The sequence below is a fragment of the Molossus molossus genome, unplaced genomic scaffold (assembly GCF_014108415.1).
Source record: "Molossus molossus isolate mMolMol1 unplaced genomic scaffold, mMolMol1.p scaffold_m16_p_2, whole genome shotgun sequence".
In the NCBI taxonomy this organism is placed as follows: domain Eukaryota; kingdom Metazoa; phylum Chordata; class Mammalia; order Chiroptera; family Molossidae; genus Molossus; species Molossus molossus.
In genome coordinates, this window is record NW_023425355.1 from 140239958 (window position 1) to 140253602 (window position 13645).

Sequence of the window (13645 nt, forward strand, 5' to 3'; positions counted from 1 at the left end):
AAAACAATATGGTGTTACCACAAAAAATTAAAAATTGAACTTCCATTTGACCCAGTGATCCCACTTCTAGGAATATGCCCTAAAAAGCCTGAAACACCAATCAGAGAGAATATACATACTCCCATGTTCGTAGCAGCACTATGTACAATAGCTAAGATCTGGAAACAACCCAAATGTCCATCAGTAGACGAATGGATAAAAAAGCAGTGGTACATATACACAATGGAGTACTATGCAGCTGTAAGAAAAAAAGATCTCTTATCCTTTGAGATGACATGGAGGGACCTGGAAAGTATTATCCTAAGTGAAACAAGCCAAACAGAGAAAGACAAGTATCAAATGATCTCACTTATTTGTGAAATATAATGAACATAACAGTCTGAGGAATAGGGTAGTCCCAGAGATGTGGAAGTGGGGTACAGACTGACAATCCCCAGAAGAGGGGGTGGTGGGGGAAAGATAAACCACAGAACTTATATGCATCTATTCCTGAACAACGGTCATGGACCACAAAGCTGGGTGGGGAGGCTGGGGGAGGGGGGAATCAGTGGGGGAAAAAGGAGAAACATCTGTAACAAAAATAAAGAAAAATAAATAAATATTTTTGTCTTTTTGAAAAAAAAAAAATGCATATGACCTAAAGCTTTAATGTGAAAGTCAATGACATTATGATTCCTTTTTTGTTGTTGTTAATCCTCACCCGAGGACATGTTTTTCATTGATTTCAGAGAGAGAAGAAGGAGAATAAGAGAGAAACAATGATTTGAGAAACATCGATTGGTTGCCTCTGCATGCGCCCCAAATGGGGATCAAACCCACAACCTAGGCATTTTCCCTGAATGGGAATCGAACATGCAACCTTTCTGTGCACAGAATGACGCTCCAACCACTGAGCCACACTAACCAGGGCTGATTGTTTCTTTTTAATAACGATAAAGAAGGTTATTGGTGATTACAAGTGGAAGCGAGAGAATTTTGAAAATATCTAAACCTTTCTTATACCAATTGACAAAGAAATATGAGCCCAAAGACATTAAATGACTTACCTAAAGTCACAGACTTTAAGTTTTAGTTTAGTCTTCAGATAGGAATTATAAATGCAAGGGAAAATCTATGTCTGCATACTTAGATTTTCATGTGTTAAAAAAAAAAATCATCCTTCATGGAATTTTGTAAAGTTGCTTAGCCACTTGGCAGACTTCAAGTCACTAAGGTCCTTTTGATGTACCTTCAGAATAAAAGAGAAATAAAAGGAAATGAGTTACCTCTTAATACCTCCCTGCACATTTCCACAATAAATGAGTAAAGATCATGTCTTATATCAATTTTAAAAGCAGTAGAGATGAATGCAATATATTAGTGTAATCACACAGACCCAGGGGCAAAAACAGAGGAACAAACTGCATAGTGCACCTAGGGGATCCTGAGGATGCACTTTTTCTGTAAATTCAGTGCTATTTCTCCCTGCTGAGACAGAGAATATTGCCTACGAGACAATTTTTATAACCCTGAGATCCACTCAGCTGGATTCTCAAAAACTGTTGAAATCCCCTTCCCAAGGCTTCAGCAAATTTTCATCCAAATTTTGTATGTGGTATAAATTTCAATGAGAATACTCAATACTCAAGCATTCACAGTATAGAAATACATTCCTATTAAGCTATATGCCCCCATCAACACCCTCACAATCACTGCTACTTACCCACTGAGCATAACCCCTAAAGATTCCACTTGAAGGCATCACTTGGGTCTTATTGTTGCTTATAGACTCAGTTGATCTGTAACTGGTATCTAGTCATCACATAGCACAAGCCCTTCTTACATAGCTTGCACTTTCTACATATAGTGTGTTGAATAATATGACAAAATTTAACTATATAATCAACTCTAGACATAAATGTTGGTCTAAAAGTAAAATTACCTTATTATCTCACACCAGAAAAATGCTTGCTGGTAGTACTTTTTATCTCTCTTTTTTTTATACTCACCTGAGGACTTTTTTTTTTTTTTGCATTTATCTTCAGATAGAGCAGGAGGGAGAGAGGGAGTAAGAGAGAGAGAAACATCGATGTGAGAGAGACACATCGACTGGTTGCTACCCACACAACCCCAAACAGGGCCGGGGACAAACTGCAACCGAGGTATTTGCCCTTAGCGGGAACCGAACCTGGGCCTCTCAGGTCCAGCGGGCCGACGCTCTAACCACTGAGGGAAACCGGCCAGGGCTACTTTTTAAATATATATAAAGCATTTCACTCTTCAAGAAAAAGGTTTTTAAATTAATGTTTCAAAGAATAGAAAAAGTTTCAAAGATGGTGATCATGACAGTGACATCATTTTTCAATTTTTTCAAATTCTTGTATAAAAATGGCAGAATAAGAATAATTAGAGAGAAAAACAAAAATGTTCATAGACAACATTTTCAAACAAACTAGTTGATAAGGTATCCCCAGGTATCCAAAAATACAAGAGAATGGGGAAATATCACCAAAAAAAATCTGAGATCTACATGGCATCAGCTTGTGGGAGAAAGCAGAAAGACGTATTGTTGTCAGAAGGACCAAAGAATGCCAGAATGGCCAAGGTGTGCCCCCAAAAGCAGAAGATATGTAATTGAGAACGTCAGCTGAAACTGCAGGGGCTTGCCCACTCCAATAGGAAATGAGGGCAAGGTAAGAACTCTAAAAGGGCTGGAACAGCTAAAACCCTATGGACTGTCAAAATTGACATGCAAGGGGTCGTTTCCAAGGCAAGGTCCCATAATTTAGAAGAGGTGCTAAGAAAGAAAGAACCATTAAGCAGAATGGGGCAACAGACATTCGGGAAAAACATGGTCCAGATAAAAGGGGGAAAGAATTGAAACCAAGAAATCACAAAAAAGCAACTACTATGTTCTTGAATGCTTTGTGAAACCAATGCACAAGGGATCTCTGTGAAGCTAGAAATGCTGTATTGAATGCCAGCTTCTCCTAAAAAGTTTGAGACAATTAATTTCACATAAAGATAAGCAACCAACCACCCTCGTTGGTTTGATTCACCAGTTAAGTGTTGGCCCATGGACTGAAAAGTTGTGGGTTTGATTTGGGGTCAAGGGCATGTACCTGGGTTGCAGGTTTGATCCCCAGCATTGGTCAGGGTGCGGGAAGCAACCAATTGATGTGTCTCTCTCACATGAATGTTTCTCTCTCTCCCTCCTTCACTCCCTCCCACTCTATCAAAGAAGAAGAAGAAGAAGAAGAAGAAGAAGAAGAAGAAGAAGAAGAAGAAGAAGAAGAAGAAGAAGAAGAAGAAGAAGAAGAATAGAAGGAAGGAAGGAAGGAAGGAAGGAAGGAAGGAAGGAAGGAAGGAAGGAAGGAAGGAAGGAAGGAAGGAGGGAAGGAGGGAAGGAGGGAAGGAAGGAAGATAGATATCCTCTGGTGAGGACTATAAAAATTTTTTTAAAAAGATAAACAACCAAAAATTATAAAATCCAAATGCCATAAAAAAAGAAAAAAGAGAATAAGGAACAGAATAACATCCCAACAGAAAATGTAACCATGCCAGAAAGACATGCCCACAGAACAAGTCAAAATATTCCAATTCAGAATGACAAAAAATGCATTAAAATTAAAAATGTGAAAAAGATTAGAATAAGAAATACACAAAATAAGATTACAATTCAATGAGAAATTTAAAATAAAAGAGCATTTTATTTCAAATATAAAGTTTAAACCAGAAGAAAATCAAGAATGAGTAAGTGCAACATACAATACCTTAAGTGAAACAGAAGGTGAACAGGAAGAAAAACATTTTTTTTTTCCATAATGTAACATGTTTTTATTTTTTTTAATTTATTTCTTTTTGTTACAGATGTTTCTCCTCCCCCACCCCACTGACTCCCTCCTCCCCTTCCCTCCCCACCCTGTCACCAATTCATAAATACATGCATATAAGTTCTGTGGTTTATCTCTCCCCCACCACCCCTTCTTCTGGGGATTGTCAGTCTGTACTCCACTTCCATGTCTCTGGGACTATCTCGTTCCTCAGACTGTCATGTTCATTATATTCCACAAATAAGTGAGATCATGTGATATTTGTCTTTCTCTGTTTGGCTTGTTTCACTTAGGATAATACTTTCCAGGTCCCTCCATGTCGTCTCAAAGGGTAAGAGATCTTTCTTTCTTACCACTGCATAGTACTCCATTGTGTACTCTGGGGTTTTCTTTATGTTTTCTTTCAGGTTCTTTAAGTTGTGAGCTTATATAGTCTATTAGAAATTTTTCTTGCTTCTAGAGGTAGGCCTGTAGTGCTATGAACTTTCCTCTCAGAACTGCTTTCGCTGCATCCCAGATTTTGTGTTGTGGTGTATTCATTTTCATTGGTTTCCAGGAAGTTTTTTATTTCTTCCTTGACTCCTTGATAACCCATTCATTGTTTAACAACATGCTATTTAGCCTTCAGATGTTTGAATGTTTTTCAGTACTTTTTTATTGTAATGATTTCTAGTTTTATGCCATTGTAATCTGAGAAGATGCTTGATATGATTTCAGTCTTCTTGACCTTGCAGAGACTTAGTGTATGTCCTAACATGTGATCTATCTTTGAGAATGTTTCATGTGCACTTGAGAAGAATGTGAATTCTGCAGTTTTGGGGTATAATTTTCTGTAGATATCTATTAAATCCATTTGATCTGGTGCATCATTCAGAGTCTCTCTTTCTTGTTAATTTTTGTCTAGAGTATCTATCCAGTAATGTCAGCAGGGTGTTGAAATCCCCTACTATGATTGTATTGCTGTAGATTTCTCCTTTGAAGTCCTCCAGAAGTTTTTAAAGTATTTTGGTGCTCCTACATTGGGTGCATATATGTTTACCAAGGTTGTATCTTCCTGTTGGATAGATTCTTTCAATATTATGTAGTGGCCTTCTTTGTCTCTAGTTATGGTCTTCATTTTGAAATCTACTTTATCAGATATGAGTATTGCTTCCCCAGCTTTTCTTTTGCTTTCCGTTTACTTGGAAGATTTTTTTTCCATCCCTTCACTTTCAACCTATGTGAGTCTTTTGTTTTGAGGTGGGTCTCTTGTAAACAACATATATGTGAGTCATGCTTTCTTATCCAGTCAGCTACTCTGTGTCTTTTTATCGAGCATTCAAACCATTCACATTTAAGGTGATAATTGATATGTACTTATTTATTGCCATTTTTGTTTAGTGTGGTTATGTTTTTCTTCCTATTTCTTCTACTAATTATAGCAGTCCTTTTAGCATATCTTGCAGTGCTGGTTTGGTGTTAATATATTCCCTTAGCCTTTCTTTATCTGGGAAGCTCTTTATTTGACCTTCTATTTTGAATGATAGCCTGTCTGTGTGGGTAGAGTAGTCCTGGATTCAGATCCTTGTTTCATGACCTTGATTACTTCATGCCATTCCCTTCTGGCCTGTAGTGTTTCTGTTGAGAAGTCATCTGAGAGCCTTATGGGGTTTTCTTTGTAGGTAACCTGTTGCTTATCTCTTGCTGCCTTTAGGATTCTCTCTTTGTCTTCAATGTTTGGCATTTTAGTTACTATGTGTCTTGGTGTGGGCCTGTTTGTGTTCTTCTTACTTGGGGCTCTCTATGCTTCTTGAACTTGAATGGCTTCTTCCTTCACCAAGTTAGGAAAGTTGTCTGTCACAATTTCTTCAAATATATTCTCTAACCCTTGCCCATTTTCTTCCTCTTCGGCGACTCCTATCATGCAAATGTTTTTATGTTTCCAGTTGTCCCACAGTTCTCTTAAGCTGTCTTCCTGTTTTTTAATTGTTTTTTTCTTTTGGTTTTCTGATTGGTTGATTTTTTTCTACCCTGGTTCTAATTCACTGATCCGGTCCTCAGCTTCCTCTACTCTGCTGGTTAGTCCTTCCAATGTGTTGTTTATTTCTGCTATGTCATTCTTTATTTCCACTTGGCTGGTTTTCAATGTTTCTATATCTTTACTCATGGTGCTGATATCCTTACTCATTCTGTTGAGCTTCCTCAAGATCTTGGCTCTGAACTCTACCTCTGATAATTTGCTTAGCTGTATTTCATTTATCTCATCTTTGATAGAGTTCTCTTGTTCTTTCATTTGGGGTTTGTTTCTTTGTTTCACCATTTTGGTTATATCTGTGGGTTTGGGAGCCTGGCAAATTTTCCCTGTGGGTGTTCGTGTTCTGCTGTTTGTGGCTCCCTCTACTGGGTTTGGATGAGCCTGGGTGGGCCCACGTTAAATATCACTGTCAAGTCTTACTTTCCTGGGTAGATTTGCAAGCCCAGGAAAGGTTCAGTTATCCTCTAGCTTTTTGCCTAGAGACTAGTAGTCTCAGTTACTCAGAGCCTTGGAATGTAGCCCTGATGTTCTGCATAAGAGGATTTCCAGAGGGTGGGATAGATGCTGGTTGTTAATAAGCTTCAATTTGCATTTCTTTGCCTCACCTGTGAAAGGCTGAATCTCCGAGGAAGGGGCTGCTGCTTTTCTCCACAGCCCTGGGAAGGAGCACACTGGCCACTGTCCTTTGTGGCCACAACTCAGCAAAAACTCTGAATGCCCTCCAAATCCTGGGTGTCCCAACAGAGTTCCAGACCAGCCTGCCCTCCCTCTGCAGTAGCCCCAAGGTGAGTAGCTGTGGCTATTTTAGTGCTCTCTCCCGGATCTCTGAGCTGTGGAGCAGGCTTGGTCTTTATTCCCCAAGGGCACTGCTCACAGTTAAGACTGCTGCTGTCTGTGGGCTCCCAGCCCACCACCCTCTCATGCCTCCACAGATCCTACCAGTGTCCCTGGTTATATGGTCCTGTCCTGCTGCTTTTCTGTTGCTTTTTTCTGAGGATTCATCTTTATTTTAGTTGTAATTCCTGTTTGGTTCTGGGAAATTGTCTATGTAGCTTCCATTCACTCCACCTCCATTTTCACATCCTCTATGCCTATATTGTGTGCAGCTGGGTAGCACAGACCTCTCTAGAGCCCCCGCACCTTGCGGGTCCCGCGGTTGGGCAGCTGGATTTTACCATTCCCTCTTGGGCTCTCACTTCCCACCATTCTTGTGAGCTGCTGGGCACCACAGGCCTCTGTGGAGCTCCAAGTCCTGCTGGTGGCGGCTGAGGAGTGCTGCTGCCCCATGGGGCTCAACTCCTGCTCAGCCTTTCCTATAGTTTTTGGGGATGGGTCTCAGCTGCTGGTCTATGCTTCTGTTGCCTGAGGATGGATGTCTGCTCCCTGGCCTCTGTTGCTGGGGGTATATCTCAACTCTGATTGGGCTGCTACTGTGGGGGATGGTGCTGGGATCATGCCTGTCTGTGGTTTCCACAACCGGCACCTTGGCAGCTCCACTACTGTGTACTGGTCTGTGTTGACACAGAGTGTCCACTAGTCCGATGGTGCCAGGTGCACTGGTGGGCTCAGGTTTCTGGGCCCTAGCTGCTCCCACTGCCTCCTCCCAGGGAAGACCCAGGATCTTCCAAAATGGTGGGACCTCCCCATGGAGCAGGGAGAAGCACCCTGAAGTGCCGCTTACCGAGGTAGCTGTCTGCTCAGCACAGGAACTTTCAGCTGTGTGGCTTTGCACTGCTCGGGTTTGGTCATCCACCTTCACATCCACTCACATTCTCTCACACATTCACTCACTCTCTCACACACTTACCCTCCCTCCGATCTTGTCCACTGCCATCTTCCAAGAAAAAAACATTTTTAAATGATAAAAGGTATTTGGGGGGAAGTGTCAAATATTGAAGCTATGCAAACAAAATTTAACATATGGATAATAAGAATTCATGAAGAAGAAAAGAAAATAATAAATACTACAAACCGTTATTTAAGAAAATTTTACGACAGTGATTTTTTAAAAAGTTTGAAATTATATACTGAAAGAACACAACACCTATTTGAGAATACTTACCCAAATCAACTAACAAAAAAACACTTTAATAACATTACTAGACTTTAATAAAAAAAATTTTTTAAAATAATTTGGTCATGTAAGCAAAAAGAGCCTGTGAATTATCATGAAAAAAATTAGCCTATATTCAACATCAATGCTTTAAGAAAAAAACAGAGTGACAGATTTAAGATTCTCCAGGAAAGATGTGAGGCAAGGATTTTATGTCCAGCAAAAATGACTTTCTATTATAAAGGAAAAAAGCTGTTATCAACATGCAAGAACAGGGAATACTGTCCCTATGAGCCTGCCTAAGAAATCTCTAAACAGTAAACTTCAAATAATCAAAATAACTGGAAAGATATCGACCTAAGGACTGCTGGTGAGCCTTAGGTTTATAATTACTTGTACAATTAAGACTATGTTGGGTTTAGAAGGGAGAGAGTATTGTGTGTAACATTTGTATGCTCAGATAATAAGCATATAGTTCAACTATGAAAATGGGGAGGGGGCAAAGGGAAAAGCATGGGCAAAAATTGTTTAACTATTTGGCAATTATGTTGATTGGGTGAGTATTAGTATTGTTATTCTGAGACTTTTTTGCATGAAAAGTGGGATAAGGAAAAATAATTATGGGACATTCTCTTCGATAATTTTGTGATCCTTGAGAACCAAGTTTCTCTGTGTAAAATGAAGAAGACAGGATGTAATATGGAACAGATTAAGGAAGAAGAAGAAGAAGAAGAGGAGGAGGAGGAGGAGGAGGAAGGGAGGAAGGGAGGGAGGGGGAGGGGCGGGAGGAGGGAGAAGAGAGGAGAAGAAGACTGCGTTCCTGAATTTGAGATGAAAGTATCAGTAAGACCTAAGGAAGTATTTAATATTTTTTATTGATTTTTAGAGAAAGAGGAAGGGAGAGGGAGAGAGAGAGAGAGAAACATGGATGAGAGAGAACATCGACTGGCCACCTCCTGCATGCCCCCCACTGGGGATTTGACCCACAACCTGGGCATGTGCCCTGACCAGGAATTGAACTGGCAACCTCTTGATACATGGGTCGATGCTCAACCACTGAGCCACACCGACCAGGCTGAAGTATTTAATCTTAAAAAAATACTGCAGAGTTGGATGTATTTTCTAACTTTGTCCATTGAAGAGGCTTAGAAATAATAACCAACCCAACAATAATGGTTCATTGTGGTTCTGAAATATCATTTCCCATTGGAAGAAACCACCGCCATTTGGATAAGTGGATGATTCCAGGTCTGAGACTAGAAATGTTCAAGATGATTAGGAATATCTTATTATACCAAATATATTCTGAGACAGCTATCAAAGACAACAAGGGTCAAGTCAAAAGGATTCAGGAGCTAACTCGACGAAGATGCCACAGCCAAAGATGGGATAATTTGAGTTTCAAAAGAATGATAGTTGCAACAAATTGAAACCCAGCAAGTATCTTTAAATCCATGATCATATAATATTTTTAATATATAACTTCTCCTTTGAATGATGAGTATGGTAGTGAGCCAATTTCTTTCCTTGAAATCGTGTAAATGAAGGAAAGAATTGAGCATTTATCCTATCTTTTCTGGGTAACTAAATAGTAGATGAAAAGTATCCCTTTGTAAGTGTATTCAAATGAATAAATAAATAAATAAATAAATAAATAAATAAATAAATAACAAATTAGAATAGCAACATTTTGCAACACCATTGAAATAAATGGATCTAGCCAGTGAGAATCAACAGCTGTTAACATAATGAAAACATAGAAAACTGTGTTTCTTCTGAAGAAAAAACATACTATCCCCCTTGGTTTTGTCAAAGGATTTAATGAGACAGGGATCAAACTTCTGAAGCTACTTTGTAGGAAATGTAGTAAACAGAAACATATTGATCTATACCACAAGTAAGGAAACAGCAAAACCCAGCATGTGTGAGATTCTATATGTCAAAAGAGGAAAATTGCAAGAAAAAAAAAAAGAAGAAGAAGAAGAAGAGGATTGAGGAACTTGTATAATAAAAGAGACTTCTAACTGCTGAGCTAAACCAGCCAGGGGCCCATGGACCAAAGAGTCCCGGGTTTGATTCTGGCACAGGGCATGTGCCTTGGTTGCAGTTCATCCCTGGCTCTAGTTGGGCACATGTGGGTGGCAGCCAATCAATGTGTCTCTCTCACATTAATGTTTCTCTCTCTCTCTTCCTCCCTCTCTCCCTCCTGATCTATCTGGAGATAAATGTAAAAATATCCTCGGGTGAGGATTAAATAAATAAATAAATAAAGACTTAAAAACCATATCAGTTTTTTTTATTCTGATAAGAACAGATACTACCCTTTATCTTAGCCAAAAGTCCAAGAATGATTGCATATCAGTTTTTCTAATGGGAAAGTTTCTAGACATGGCCCATTGGATAATAAAATCATGAAGAAAGCGAGGAAGCAATTACTATAAAAAGGAAGCGTGGTAGCTTACTTTTGAAGGGAAAGAGTGTTGAGGGTGAATTTCAGAGGGTGACTAGCAAAGTTTTATGTCTTGACCTAGTTAGTAGTTAGAATCTTGTTGACCTTATATAGTAATGCACTAAAATACACATTTGTTTCATGTGGTTTTCTGTATATGTATTTCATTTCACAATAATAATATTTAAAAAGTAAAGTTTATACTAATTGCTATCAATTTTGGCATATTTTCATTACATTTTTTCTCACCTACCTGCATTCACCCCCATATTTACATCTATATGACTATGGAGGTCCACCAATAACAGCAGATCTTGCTCAACTTCCAGAGAATAGAGAAATAGAAACCTCGGGATAGGCTCTGTAGTTTATTGTACATAAAATTTTGATAACATTTACTTATTGATGAGATCTAAGTTTTTTTGTAAACCATTTCCACTGCAGAAATATAGGGGCTTGGTCTAATAGAGATTTTGAAAACAATGGCACAAGGTTTCAGAACACTGCAAATTGAAAGGCATTACTTTGTGGATTTTCCTGACAGGCTTTGGATTCATAACAGTGGTATATGTGGCATGTTCCCTGGGTTCTTTTGAGACTTGACTGTGGGAACATGTTTCCTTTTGCTTTTGCCTCCACCTAGAATGAATCTGATTTTTTTGCTTTGGGTAAGAATAACAGTAAAATCTGAAAAGCCTGTCTATCTTAAAGACAAGTCTAGACAAGTGATTAGGTTAAGTGCCCCAAACAGTTCACAATAGTAATATAAGGTGACATACTAGAGAGGGCTAGAGAGGTATAAAGAATAATCTTATTATATTTACATGCAGATATTGCCCTCAGGACTGGCCTAATTAGCCCCGTTAATCACAATGGCCCTTTCAGCGCTGAGCTGGTGAAAATCTAAACCTAATTAATACTCTCTATGGCCAAACAGAGTTCCGGCTGTAGTGGAGCCTAGACTCACAGCTGTTGGGGAAACGTTGCTGCATTATTTTTCCTTTCCTTCCATAATGTCTACTCAGCTCTCCCCTTTCGAGGTTTTAAGTCCATAAGCAACTTGAAGACAAAGACTGTATCTCATTTATCTTCATAGTCCAATGAGACTTAGCACATTGAACTGCACAAAGCAGAGACAAAGTACTACCCAGTTGACACCTTTGTTACAGGGAGGAAAAAGCTATATGAAGGGAAAGTATGCAATTCAACTAGAAATGTGCTTAGTTTTCATTTTTAATTGAGGTATAATTTACATACAATGAAATGCACAGATCTTAGGACTATGGTTTGATGAGTTTTGATAAATGCATACAGCTGCATAACCCAAACACCTATCAAGATATAGAACATTAGCACTACCCCAGAATATTCCCTTGTGCCCCTTCCAGTCAATCGAGTACAGGGCCTCAGAAGCAACATCTGTTGTAATATTGTCATAAATTATTTAGGCCTATTCTGGAATTTTATGATATGAATGGAAAGATACACTGGTTTTTGTTTGTTTGTTTATTTGTTTTTTGCATAGGACTCTGTCACACAACATGATGCTTTTAATATCTATCCATATTGTGTTTATCGGAAATTTATTCCTCTTTATACTTGATTAGTAGTCTATTGTACAAATATAATGCAATTTTTTCATCCATTAACTTGTTGATGAACATTTGATTGTTTCCAGTTTAAGGCTATAGTGAATAAAACTGCTATGAATGTTCTTTGAACAAGTCATTTTGTGAACACATTTTCATTCCTTTGAGTAGATACCTAGGAGTGGAATTGCTGAATCATAGGGTAGGAGTAGATTTCATTTTATAAGAAACTGTGAAAAAGTTTTGTAAAGTCATTTCATATTATATTCCCACAAAAACTAAATGTAAGTTCCAATTGCTCAGCATCATTTTCAAATGTTAATGAGTGTGTAGTAGTATCTTAACAGGGATGTAATCTGTATTTTTCTGATAACTAAAGACAATTGATATTCCATGTGCTTATTGGCCAATTGTATATCTATCTTCTTTTTGTGAATTGTCTTTTTAAATCTTTAGCCCATTTTTATTTTATTGTTTTTTAATTTTTTTGAGTTATAAGAGCTCTTTACAGATCTTGAATGTTAGTTTTTTATCTGGTATGTTTTGTAAATATGTTTTCTCAGTCTAGCCCATTCTTACTAAATAATTAATTTCTTTTGATAAGCAAAGGTTTTTAACTTTGATAAAGTCCAGGTCACCAAAATTTTTATGCTTAGTGTTTTCTGTCTCCTGCCTGAAAAACTCAAACATTGCAAAAATATTTTTGTCTGTAGTTTCCTTCTAGAAGTTCTATTCCTTAACTTTGGTGTTTGAGTCTATGATCTAACTTGAATTAATTTTGTGAGTGAGATATGATAGAGTAATCAAATTTAATTTCTTCAACTGAGGACCAGATCAGTGAATTAGAAGACAGGCTAGAAGAAATCAAACAATCAGAAAACCAAAAGGAAAAAAAACAACTAAAAAACAGGAAGACAGCTTAAGAGAACTGTGGGACAACTGGAAACGGAATAATATTCGCATCATGGGAGTCCCTGAAGAAGAAGAAAGTAAGTGAGGGCTAGAGAATATATTCAAAGAAATAGTGACAGAACACTTCCCTAATTTGGTGAAGGAAGAAGGCATTCAAGTTCAAGAAGCGCAGAGAGCCCCAAGAAAGAAGAACCCGAACAGGCCCACACCAAGACACATAGTAATCAAACTGCCAAAAATTAAAGACAAAGAGAGAATCCTAAAAGCAGCAAGAGATAAGCAACAGGTTACCTACAAAGGAAACGCCATAAGGCTCTCAGCTGACTTTTCACAAGAAACACTACAGGCTAGAAGGGAATGGCATGAAGTAATCAAGGTCATGAAAAACAAGGATCTGAATCCAGGACTACTCTACCCACACAGACAGGCTATCATTCAAAATAGAAGGTCAAATAAAGAGCTTTTCAGACAAAAAAAGGCTAAGGGAAAACATTAGCACCAAACCAGCACTGCAAGAAATGTTAAAAGGACTGCTGTAATTACCAGGAGAAATGGGAAGGAAAATAGAACCACACTAAACAAAAATGGCAATAAATAAGTACATATCAATAATCACCTTAAATGTAAATGGACTGAATGCCCCCATAAAAAGACACAGAGTAGATGATTGGATAAGAAAGCATGACTCATCTATATGTTATTTACAAGAGACCCACCTCACAACAAAAGACTCACATAGATTGAAAGTGAAGGGATGGAAAAAAATCTTTCAAGCAAATGGAAAAGAAAAAAAAAGCTGGGGTAGCAGTACATATA

At 38.2% G+C, this 13645-nt stretch overlaps 1 pseudogene; it reads right to left on the reverse strand.

Annotated features, from left to right (window-relative positions):
- Positions 1-10117: 10117 nt before the first annotated feature.
- On the reverse strand, positions 10118-10232 carry LOC118636894 (annotated as a pseudogene).
- Between the last annotated feature and the right edge of the window lie 3413 nt (positions 10233-13645).